The 8,350-nt window shown below is 37.2% G+C and overlaps 1 long non-coding RNA gene across 1 annotated transcript; it reads left to right on the plus strand.

The window, feature by feature from the left end:
- Window positions 1-252: 252 nt before the first annotated feature.
- On the plus strand, window positions 253-5,707 carry LOC309581615. The gene is made up of 4 exons (XR_014227052.1): window positions 253-449; window positions 1,103-1,237; window positions 3,763-3,958; window positions 4,080-5,707. It is a non-coding gene; the product is annotated as an uncharacterized lncRNA (long non-coding RNA).
- Window positions 5,708-8,350: the final 2,643 nt, after the last annotated feature.

Raw genomic sequence — 8,350 nt, forward strand, 5'->3', positions numbered from 1 at the left:
TCACCTAAGTAAGAATATGGAGATACCAAAATATTTGGAACAAGATGCAAATCCAACATGTAATGTCAAAAACAGTGCTTCTGGACTCATAAAAACTGATCCATTAAAGACTGTCAGCTGATTTAATTTGACTGAAAATAAGCCTGTTTTCTTTAGACATTTTTCCTCAAACTCTTTGATGCCAATCTCCACCATCAAATGGATTTTCAGACTGAAAATCAGAAGTCCTGAGAATAAAATCTGAAGAGAAACCAGAAAAATTTTGCTGTCAACCTTTTCTTTTGAGTTACATTTAACACTATTTGTTTTATTTGCTTATCTACAGAATGAAGCTATTTTACTGGCAACCCTTTGGTATTTGGGTACTGGAAATCATCATGAGCTGAATTATGGTCACTGGGCAGGGGTTCTGCTTTCAGACACTGGCTGCTCTCCCAGCTCTAGTGAAGGTGTGAAAATTTGTCTCTGAAACATGGTCCTTCGTGATGCACATTTTTAGCCCTTTTGTTCTTAGCATTTTTTTACTACTTTACCTTTCTCTCTGTTCTATATTCTATGGTCTATAATGCAGTAATATAAAAGCACATATTATAGGCATACAAGTATATGGACACATGGTATAGATGCATTTCAGATGTATACTAATGTATGACAATATTCTGTTTACATAAAGTGGTTATAGAATATTAACATTGACTTCAGTGGCATTAATCTTATTTTACTGCAATGTTCAAAGGGCATGATTGAACTTGTCCTTCCATAAGAATGAATTCCACCATCAGGAAGCCACTTTTAACAGAATTCTTAGAGATAGATAATGCTAAATGCATTGATTATAAATGCATGAAAAGAACTTATGACCACTTACCCAGGGATCCTTTGGGAGAATGAATGGAAAAATCCAATATTTTTTCCTAAGAGCTGAAAAGTATTTTAAAGTCTTTTCACACAAATAAGGGCCAAAACATTGGCTTGTCAATGTAAATCTATTTTTCTATCCAGCCTTTTGCTTTTCAGACCCCACATTTAAATCATCTTGTTGATTACATGGAATAATGTGTGCACTAAATAGAATGTTAATGTTGTTTTCTGTACTCGCTAGGAAGAAATGGTTCCAGACACCTGTCTCATTTTCTCCAAACACGTCATCTGGAAAATGGTATGATTTGTGGAATTGTGCTCAGAGGGTGATACAGAAGCCTGTGGTTAAAAGGTGCTTTAACTCAGGCTTGACAAAGTAAGTAAAGTGTTTTTTGTCACATCAGGTAAGGTTGTTTCAGTTTGTTCAGGGAGGTGTTGTTTGATAGGTTGGGAAGTTTGTTTGCTTGCTTGGTTGGTTGGTTGGTTGGTGTTTTTTTAAGAAACAAGCAAGAAGGTCATGGCCTTTGTTTCTTAGAAGGTGAGTATCAACATCAAAAGAAAAAATGAGACAATCCTGACTTACCTACATGACAGCTGCAAATGACCAAGAGTAGCTCAGACACTGGAAATTGCTACAGACTTTTACCATGCAAGGCAGAAATCTTGGAAGTTCAAATTTGCCAGTTTCCTCCAAATAAGAACGCATGGGTTAATACCCATATACATGTATATCACACTGAGCAGGCACTTACCTCCTAATCCCTTAGCAAAAACATTGACCTGCTGGACAAATATATTCAAATTGGTATCACAGCTTGTGACAGGAAGAGCACTTGAGCAGGTAATCTCTGTAGCTACATATCATGTTTATTTGGTGAGAATATGGGAATGATAAAGCAGGAAGACTCCTGATGGTTGTGGAGGCTCTCCTAAGCATGGTGACATCCCATTTCAAGCACAGCTGGTGGCTTTGTGCATACCAAGAAGGTCTAGGAAGGTTTCTGGTCACAATACCTACCTCTTAAAGGGGCTGTAAGAATAGTTCAAGTGTCATTCTGAATAAAAATCAACAGCTAATGTGACAAAGAAAAGTCTCAGGAGGAATATGTCATTTCTTTTGTGTTTACTGATAACTCTGAGTAGATTGTGACCTTGAATACATCTGTTGCTTGAAATAAATACCTTGTTGAGGTATTTAAGTAGAAACTGACAATATTTGCATTTATAAATTCAGGCTGATATTTACACTACTGAAACAATTAGCTAGCTTAGAGTTCTCTTAGAATCACAGGTAGATGAAATTAAATAAAATAAAACAGAGACTACAGCATGTTTCAATTAATATTAGTGGTATTTGCAGTAAACAGAACAGAAACATTTACTTCAAAATGCACTTGACTTTCATGTTCTGCCTCTCCTCCCCTTTCTCTCTGAATTGAAGACAGTTGTGTAGATAGTGAATTGAAATTTTCTTCTGGTTTTCCCCACTGCTGGTATTTTATTTATGACATTTCATTTTCATATTGCATCTTGCTTGAATTGAACAGTTTTACAGCAAGCTGTACATTGTAAGCTACTTGGAAATAAAGATTCCAACCTATTCCAAATCAATCTATATGATGAAAATATTAACTGAAAGTATTTACTGCCTCTTTGCTAATATAGCACATCTTGTCACTGTCACAGATAATTTGATCTGATGCAGTGTAATAAAAGATGAAAATTTCAAGGGGGTTCAAGAACATCTTCACAATCTGGATGCAAGTGTGTGTAGAATGTTATCCTTACAGCAAGAACTAGCAATTAATGTAAGTCCTCAGAGTGTCACAGAAGATATTATTAGTCACATTAGGCAGCATTATTTTGGATAAAATGAAGTTTATTTGATCTGATAAAAAGCAAAAAGACATTAAATTACATTTTGAAGGGTTGTCCAAACTAAAAGATGCTACAAACACAAAAGACAAAGATCAGTTCCTGAAAGATAAATAAAATAAACAGAAATCAATGAAGACAAGAGTCTCAAAGCAAGAAAGAGAATGTTAAAAAGAAATTACAGCTAAGAAATCTCAATGCAACAGGCTATAGGAAATGTGACATGCAGTAATGGGCCATGGTGGTTAAACAGACTCATTTTCAAGTTAAAAAAAGATAGTTTGGTGGATTCTTTTGAGATCAGAGACTAGACTGCTGATCAGATGACAGGTGTCCAAGGGCAGCCCTAGAAGAAACCTCAGGGTGTCTCAAAGTCTCAGGACTATTTTGCCCAAACAGCTCAAATTTACATAGGAAATAAAAAATGCAAAATATTTCCTCTTTATGCAGCACTCCCCAGGCTGCACGCTGATTCCAGCCTGCTGTGGAGTGTAGTACTGGACATCAAAGTCAGATGGTTTCAGAAATGACACAAGAGGAAACTGGACAAGATTAGCTAAACTTCACAGAATATTGTGTTACATAGTTACAAAATAATGTTGTCCTAAACTTATGCTTGCAGTCACATGCAACTGATAGGAGGTTATTTTATATGAAAGGTACTATTTAATACACATATGAAGTTTAAAGTCCACATGGGAATAAAGACAGAGGCGCAAAATATTCCTGGAAGCTTGAAACTCCTTTCTCATACAAAAGAATAGCATAGAAAACCTACCCCCAAACCCACTCAAACCAGCAGATTCTCTTTATCATCATTCCCTTATCATTAAGAATTTTTTTTTTATTTGAGTCTCTGAAATTATTAAGCCGATATTGAATACACCATGAAAGTTTACTTTGAATGCAGCCTCAGTCAGACATTCTGGTTTCCTCTCAGTCCAGCACCTCCTGTGTCCCAGCTGACAAGAATATGGTTTCGGGGTGTTTTTGGGGTTTTTTTGAGACACTCTGTCTGTCCTGCAGGTGGCCATATCCTAGAGCCCTTGAACAGCTGTACAGCCAGAGAACGGTGTACAAGGCACAGAGCCCAGGAATGGCACCGAGGAGATGGTGACAGTGTAGGAAATGAACAACTTGAGCTGATTTTCCTTAGGATGGTGGGATTTGGGGTCGTGGAGATCCTGCCAGGAGCAGCTGTCCCTGAAGGGCCACAGCCCAGGTAAGGGTCTGACCTGGGGGAGGGAGATGGGGGAGGAGGGGGGAAAGCATTTTAATTTTGCCTCTGTTTCTCACTACTTGATTCTATTCTAAATCACAATAAATTAAATTACTTTTCATAGGATCACAGAATATCCTGAGCTGGAAAGGACTCACAAAAATCATTGAAGTCACACTTCTGGCCCTGTGTAGGACACCCTAACAATCCCACCATGTGCTTGAGAGCATTGTCCAAACGCTCGAGCTCTGTCAGGCTTAGTGGTGTGACCACTTCCCTGGGGAGCCTGTTCCAGTGCCCAACCACCCTCTGGGTGAAGAACCCTTTCCTGATATCCACCAGAAACTTTCTCTGACTCAGCTTCAGGCCATTCCCTCAGGTCCTGTCACTGGTCACCACAGAGAAGAGATCCATGTCCTCCACTCTGCTTCCCACTACAAGGATATTGAAGAGCATGATGAGGTCTCCCCTCAGTCTCCTCTTCTCAAGGCTGAACAGACCAAGTGACCTCAGCTGATTCTCCTCCAGGCTTCCCCTCCAGACCCTTCACCATCTTCACAGCTCCGTTTTGGACACTCTCTAATAGCTTTATGGCTTTCTTATATTGTAGCTCCCAAACTGCACACTTGAGTTTCCACAAGTCAGGTCTGTTTCATCTGTGATTGTAAATGATAAGTGATCTTCCTGTCTATATCTTAGCCCATGAGCTTTTACCTCCTATATAGTCCCATCATGCTGAGAAGGGGGAGCAGGTGGGTGGATGGGTAGTAAGGTATCTGGCTGCTGGCCAAGGTCACCTCACCACAGCAGTTCATGAAGAAAAAGTAGATGTCTCAGATAGGTGGATATGCTACACCTACAGATTTTATAGTTACTAGCAAAAATCATGTAAACACTTGTCATTTCATTATTTTGGATGCTGTCACCACTCACTCTTCTTCCCTTTTATGGTAACAACTCACAACACCTGCCCCCCCCCCTCAAAAAAAACCCCAACTAACCAACCAATCAACCACCACCACCAAAACAAAAACAAACAAACCCCACAAAAATACCCCCACAAAAATACCCCCACAAAAACCCTCAAAATCATCACTCACTTGGGTAAAATGTCAACAAAATTATTCCTGTTTAAATAGTATCTGTTCAATCTCTGCTCTTCTTTAACTATTTAAGGGCACAGCAAACAAAGCAGAAAGGCAAACAAACAAACGCCAACCCACAACAACTCCGTCAAACCCAGCAGATGTGGAAATAAAAGAAGAACTAAAGTGCAGATGATGAAAATCAATGTGTAGATATCCATGGGTATGTATAAGACTCAGTTTATTACAGATTGGAGCTATATTCTGTTATTTTCACCCATCCTAACATCCATCAGGAATCATAACAAGGGGGTTATTTAATCCTGAGCTAGTATCTTAAGTGATGATACAAAAGCACCACTGGTATAATTAAAAAAAAAAAAAAACAAACCAACAAATAAGCAGGCTATAAAGAGTTCTCCTGTTCTAGAAAAATGGTTGGATAACCTGAATCAATAGCTATTTACCCTAATAATAATCATTCATATTGATTTCTTCCCTATTATTATTATTGCATTTGCAGTTTAGATACAAATCCCAGCAATTATCTACCATATCGCATTAAAAAAGGGATTAATCTCATGCTACTTACTGTATCTCTAGTGCTGATATCTTTGTTGTAGCTGTTTAGGCTTCTCTTCCAGTAGACACAGACTGAATAAATGGAATTAATGTTGTTTCAAGTATGTCGCATTACATGGAACTTCAGTGAGTATTACATGTTTTATGATAAGGGAATTGTGTTCTGATCTTCCCTGTTTAATTTGACAAGATCTCTGTATTGACACATGTACAGGGGCTTGGAGAGAAATTCTTAAAAAGATTTTTGTACCGGGCTATTAAATGTCATCTTTTCATGTTCAGCTGTGAGTCTGAAGCATAACTTTCGCAATGCCTTTGGATGAGCATTGAACAACTGCTCTACATGGAGCTGTTCCTTGTTTCCCCTTCCCTATACGGTACACAGACAGACAGATGCTGTTTTCAGTTCTCCAAACTGTGTTTTACAGAAACCAGATGTCTAGATTAAAGCAATTTTTCATAATGTCAGGGTTTCAGAAGTGACCTTCTCTGTCTAGGAAAAGGGTAACAGATCTCCATTATGTTGCCCTTCAAAGCTAAACAAGAAATGTAGAATAAACAAAAAATGCTTACTGCAAAAAGCACTAATTTTTCCTCTTAAATCTAAGTGTCAAAGAATAAAACAGAACTTCTTTTCCCTTGTAAGATGTAATATTAACATACCAACTAAAAAAATCTTTGTCTTATTAGGAGAAACCTGTACACATTGAAGAAATCTGGAATTAGGGAAACATGTTGGTTCCTTGGGTTGTGCTTGACTGAAGTTGGTGAGGATAAAACTTCTCTTTTCACCACTGCTAGTTCTGCAGTCTATTCACAAAGAATTTTTCCACTTTACAGCACAAAATTATCACTATGTGGCCAAGAAAAACAGCAGGCAAAGCAAGTAGGTAAAAGCTTCTTTGTCTGTGATTCAGTTTTTAGCATCTTCCTGTAAAAGGGCTGTGAATAAAATCTGAGTTTGAAAAGCAAGTGAGTTAGTCATGTGTAGATACAAGAGTATTTTTTCCAGAAACTTTGTGAAGAAGCTATATATTTCCAATTCATTAAGGCAGTTCTTTTCGTATGTTGGAGGCAACAATGACTTTTCCCTTCACTGAAAAAAAAACTTTGCTAAAGATGCTTAAATATTTCTAGATATATTATGCTCAAATCCTATTAAAAATTGGCTGTTCTTAACAATTGATCAATCTACCTAACTTTAATCATGTCATCCTCTTGGTTTTTGCAACAGGTTTAATTTTCCAGGTCACGGCATTACAAAATTCAGATAATACAGATGTTTTCTGAGTGTACAAAATAGAATATTTATTTTAAAGACAGTATCTTTTTTCTTATATTCTCTGAGGATTTTGGTAATAGAATTTTTCTTTCCAGCAACTTAAAGCAGTATAATTTTATCTTACAGTCAAATAACACAAATCTATTTTCTTTGTCCTACAAGTTCATAAGCATAGGAGGACCCTCCATGGACTAAGTATTCTCTTACATGAAAAAGAAATATTGGAAATACAATAGGAACACTTTATTTCCCCTCAAGAGGAATCTGGAATGAATGAAATTAAAACTTGTTTTTATAAACAAAACTATGTTTTATTCTCTAACTTCAGTTGAGATTTTTCTTTAAAGTGAAGTACATTTCAATATCTTGTATATGCCCTTTCCATGTTCTTCTTTATAACCATTAGTGACTCTTCTCAATACTCCAATTTATCCCTCTAATGCTAAAGAACCCTTCTCCTCACTCAGCCAAAGTTACTTTATAGAAGACAAAGTGTTAGGCAAGTGTTAGCAAGGCTGTATTCTTCAGATATTCATAATTTAAATTTAGTGTAGGATACACAGAGAGAGCTGAGCAGCATTAAAAAAACTTCAATGCTGTGAAGAATTGCTCCTGCAATGAGTACCAGCCATAGAATCCAAACTGTGAGGACTTTAAAATACAGAATCAATAATCAGTGATGTTTTAGAGAAATCAGAAAGGCTAAAGTTTTACTAAGCAGTAAATAGCTCCACAAATACATAACAAGGGGTCTGAACCATGTCCAAGGAACATGGAATATAAAGAATAGTTGCTAGTACATGAATGGAAATGTCAAAATGAAGCAACAGAAAATATACAACCTAAATGAAGGAGATTTACTCAAGGGAGAGAGCAGACAGTCTCTATGCTGTGGTTACATAATATTTAAGGAAAAAAAAAAATCCTAAAAATGGCAAAAAGTAGCAAAGCAGGCCAGAAATACAGTTCACAAATCTGGTTTTAGTGTATGCTCAAAGCAATAAAATCTTATTTTATTAAAACAAGTGTTTTTCAATAGTCTTGGATTTGGCACTACTAGAGCTCTAAGAGAATGTCTGGCTCAGTTGTCATAGAAACAATTATTTACTTCCATCTGGATAATCTTTATCAATACAGACCTGAAGCCAATTGAAAAAGTGACTGAACTTCTGTGATTTTAGTAATTTTTTTTTTAAAAAAAGGAAGACAATTGCCCTAGATCTTACCACTCTTAGATTAATGGGGCAATTGTGCTTACAACACCACAGAATAACACAATGGTTGGGGTTAGAAGGGATCTCTAGAGATCATCTAGCCCAGCCCCCCTGCTCAAGCAGCTTGCACAGGATCACATCCAGAAGGGTTTTGAGTGTCTTCCGAGAAGGAGACTCCACAACCTCTCTGGGCAGCTGGTTCCAGTGCTCTGCCTCCCTTGAAGTAAAAAAG

Source organism: Coloeus monedula (genome assembly GCF_965178545.1).
Source record: "Coloeus monedula genome assembly, chromosome: 1".
NCBI lineage: Eukaryota > Metazoa > Chordata > Aves > Passeriformes > Corvidae > Coloeus > Coloeus monedula.